Here is a 4,555-nt window from a genome sequence, read left to right on the forward strand (position 1 = left end):
AGGATCTAAATCCCAATCACACTCGAAAACCAAAAAAGAAAAAAGTTTCCTTTTATTTCTTTCCTTTTGAGTTGGAATTGGCTTGAATATCTTCTCAACTTCACAATCTCCACCTCGAGATGAATTTCGAGCTTCCATATGAACTTCATTCAGTCCAATGTCTCTAAGCCTACGTGAGCTAACTCCGTGTAGGAAACAAGAGACACTAACCGAAACCTTGTACATACTAGTAGCTCTACCTTGCCCTGTCGTTCTCCATCCTGATGCATCAGTTGATGCGTAACTCCTGCCAAATTCATACAATGACTGAACTTGACAAGAGGAACCACCTTGGCCAACATATCCGCTGTGTTGTCCTTTGTGTCAACCTTCAAGACCTTAACTGTGCCTTGTTAAAAAATATCACGAATAAAATGGAATCTGATATCAATGTGCTTGGTGCGATCATGAAATCTCTGATTTTTTATCAAGTGAATAGCACTCTGGCTATCACATTTTAGAGTTGGTTCATGTTGAACCCTACTCAATTCGGACACCAAACATTTCAACCATATAGCCTCGCTTTCTTCCCTTCGCCGCCATATATTCAAGGCTATGTTGTGGAATAGCAACTATAGATCGGAGAGGCCTTCCAACTTATGTAACTCGCAGAGTAAAGATATAGCCGTTGTTGATCTCCTTCGTCAAGATCACCCGCAAAATCGAATCCACGTGATCGTTGCGGTGATCTTGACAGTAAGAGATCAACAACGGGCTATATCTTTTACTCTTGCATGCCATAAGTTGGAAGGCAACTCTCCAGTCTATAGTTGCTTTGTCCACAACAGAAGCTGAATATATGGCAGCAGCAGAAGCAAGCCATTTATATATGCAAAATGTGTCCAACTCTCCACTTGGACACATATCAAGGACACTTGGAAGCAAGCCATTTATATATATTACACATAAATGATGTGGTGGCTAAGGTGATAAGTATCAAAAGGAGGTGGGACAAATGAATGCCACGTGTAAAATGGCAAAGTACAAATATATATCTGTTGGTCACTTCTTTGAGAATCCAATTGATGAAACATGAGCAACAACTCACGTTTTGCACTGTATGGGGACTACATATATATCCCCTCTAATTTTAGTATACCACAACCTATATAGCAGCCCTTTTGTGACGGCTATACACATATATTCTTTCTAATACATGTATGTGACGAAGACTATACATCAACTTTTAATTGTGGGAAGGCCATGCATGTACTTGTAATCATCTTAGTTGGAGAAATTCCATACAATGAAATTGGCAGTAACGTTGAGGAAGAAAAACAAAAATATCTTACGCTGAAGCAAAAAAAGGCGAAGAACGACATAAAGGTTAAACCCGCGTCGATTTTCTCCGGGTGATAGCAAATCAGAAATTTCTTCAAAGTGAAGTAAGAAGGACGAAGAGAAGTTCTAGGCAAATAAGGCAATAATTCTCCTCCACTGGATGAATTTGAGTTAATCTAGATCACATGAGAAAATACGAAAATTATACCGTAAATCGTATTGATGTTGGTATTGTGTGGGCTGATTTGAGGTATATTTTTGGGTTGCGTTGTGGCTAGAAATTGTTGGAGTAAATTAAGTATATTGTTGTTGTTGTCATTGATATGTATTTTGAAGGAAAGATAAATTAGAGAAGTGTGTTTGATAATCATATCCGGGCTTGTCGCTCGTCGTGAAATGGTTATGACTTGTTGTTGCTACATGGTATCTTGTTATTGATGTGTATACTTGCTGGATTGTTTTGGTTGTTGTTGTTGATATTCTAATTTTGGGAAAATAAGAAGAACGGGGGAGATGCTGCCCGTTTTGTTTTAGAATAAGTTAAATTTTCGTTATACGATTAAGAGAATCGTTTGTATAATTAACGATAGTATGGTTGTTGTTGATATAGATCGCGGAGCGTATACGGAGTCGAGTTCGAGTCGTTGAGCTAAGACCCCGGCATGTTAAGGCTATCCTTTCTTTCATTTTGGCATGATCCTTATGATATGAACGAACGAACGTATGAAAGACTTCCATATTACTCTACTCTGTAATATTATCAGAGTCACTTCCCATCTTTGATGTTCCCGTACTCCTTTATGATTATTCCTTCGTTCACTGGTCTTGAGAGTACGTATGTTGACGATGTTAGCTCAAAGATATTTATCGGAGAGATAGCACGACTTTCCGTCACCCGAGAGTTCTAGTTATTCATCTTATTTATGCATTGTATTTATTTATACCTACTGCACATCGACCCATGACCGTGGCGGGCGTTATATACGCGTATATTGTATGTATATGGGGTATGGGGGAAAGGGATAGGCGTTATATACGCATTACTACCGATGTTCGGTACACGACGGATTATGATGATATATGGATCGGGCCGTACGTTCTCGGCACTATTATATGACATATGGATCGGGCCGTACATTCCCAAGACTAACATATGGGATATGGATCGGGGCACATGCGTTCCGGAGCACCGATGATTCTATTATGACCTATGCGTATCGTAGCACCGGAGGCACCTCGCTTATACGGAGTTATGCAAGACATTTACGGATGTTAGTCACGGATGCGTTAGTATATTGATTGTTTCGTATTTGAGATGTCTCTCATATTTCTTATGTACTTAATGTTCTTATGTAATATACTCGGTACATTATTCTTCTTGACTCCCTATTGCCTCGGAGGGCTGCGTGCTTTCATGCCCGCGGTGTCTCCAGATACGGTGCTGGTGATCCATCTAGTAGGATGTCGACTCGGTTAGGGTATGTTAAACCCATTTGTTTTAGATGCCGGTGATGATTATATATGCGTGTGGTATGGGCGGGCCTTGTCTCGGCCATGTTACGTTATGTTTTCCATGAAGAGAGGCTTTGTAGACGCTTATGTACAGCCGATAATGTTACCATATGTTGTTTCATATATCATTACGTACGATCATGATGTGACATTGTTTGCTCATATAGTATGTTTAGCATATCCATATACGAGTCTTTCAGACTATTTAATACAAAATACGTTTTCCTTACGAGTCTATCGAGTATCATATGATGGCCCCACTGGCCCACCTCCATGTTTATGTTGATGTCCACCACGTATGTCGACGGTGCTTGACTAGTACGGTCAGGTGCCCGTTATGGCCCTCCAGTTTGGGTCGTGACATGAAATGTTATGCTAATGGTAAAGTAACGGGTTTACATTTATCCATGCCAAACCTCTGAACTACCTTCTCAATATACTTCTTCTGTAAGAGATATACCTCATCGTTCTTCCTGTGAATCTTCATTCCAAGGATTTTCTTAGCTTCACCTAAATCTTTCATGTCAACCTCCTTACTTAGCGCTTTTAACTTCAAATCATTTATCTCCGTCATATCGTTAGCAACAATAAGCATATCCTCAAAATATAACAAGTAAATAAATATTTGAATTACAAGATACCATTATGTGATACACACAGCTATCAAACGCACTTCGAGAAACCTTAGTAATCATGAATGCATCAAATCTTCTTGTAAGCCGTGGTGGACTGTTTCAAACCATGTAAAGATTTCTTCAATTGACAAAACCGGTCTTCTTTTCCTTCAATAAGGAAACCCTGGGCCGATTCATGAAAGATCATCTCTTCAAGTTCACCATGTATAAGAATGCGGGCCTTCGACATCAAGTCCGACGAAGCTTCAAGTCATAATGGCAACCAAAGCTAGTAACAAACTACTTGACCTATGCTTCACGACTTGTGAGAAAATCTCATCAGTAGTCGATTCCCTCCTTCTGACAATAGCCCTTAGCAACCAATCTCGCTTTGTATCTAGTATCTTCTACACCCGTAATGCCATCATTTTTTCTCCGAAGACCCATTTGCAAAACTGGGCTTCTCTTTCTTTCAGGTAGACTCACCAAATCCCATGTCCGGTTCTCGTGCGCAGACTCCATCTCTCTGGCCATGGCTAAATGCCATTGATCGAGGAACCTTCACCATACATAGTAGCTTCGTATAGCTTCGAGGCTTCCATATCCTTTATTTCCTCCTGCAGCTAATGCATAGCCACAAGATTAGCTTGCGAAGGCCGAGGATAAATTTTGATTAGGCTTCGTAATCGTTTGTCCTTCCAAGAGCTATACCGTACGGTTCACCTTCAAGTACTACCGTGTGAACTTTTTCATTATCCCGACTCCACCCGAGTCAATCGATCCTCCCGGCCGGTGAGTTTCACATTTTCCTCCACCGTTTTCGTTGTAAAAACTTTCTGTCTTGCAAACTTAATAGAAGTCTTTTCCGGATCAAGCATAGAGGCCTCATCAAAAGTAACATCTCTCCTGATTACAACCAAGAGGATTTAAACTCCATATTCTATATCCTTTTACCCTCAAGATATCCCATAAATAAACCTTTTGAGCTCTAGGTTCTAGTTTTCCATCACATACATTTATACGGGACATCCAAAGATTCTTAAGTACGAGTAATTAGACGGTTTACGACTATACCTCATTTAGAGTTTTGAAGTCAATAAAGGAGAACG

This window comes from Lycium ferocissimum, chromosome 4 (assembly GCF_029784015.1).
Source record: "Lycium ferocissimum isolate CSIRO_LF1 chromosome 4, AGI_CSIRO_Lferr_CH_V1, whole genome shotgun sequence".
In the NCBI taxonomy this organism is placed as follows: domain Eukaryota; kingdom Viridiplantae; phylum Streptophyta; class Magnoliopsida; order Solanales; family Solanaceae; genus Lycium; species Lycium ferocissimum.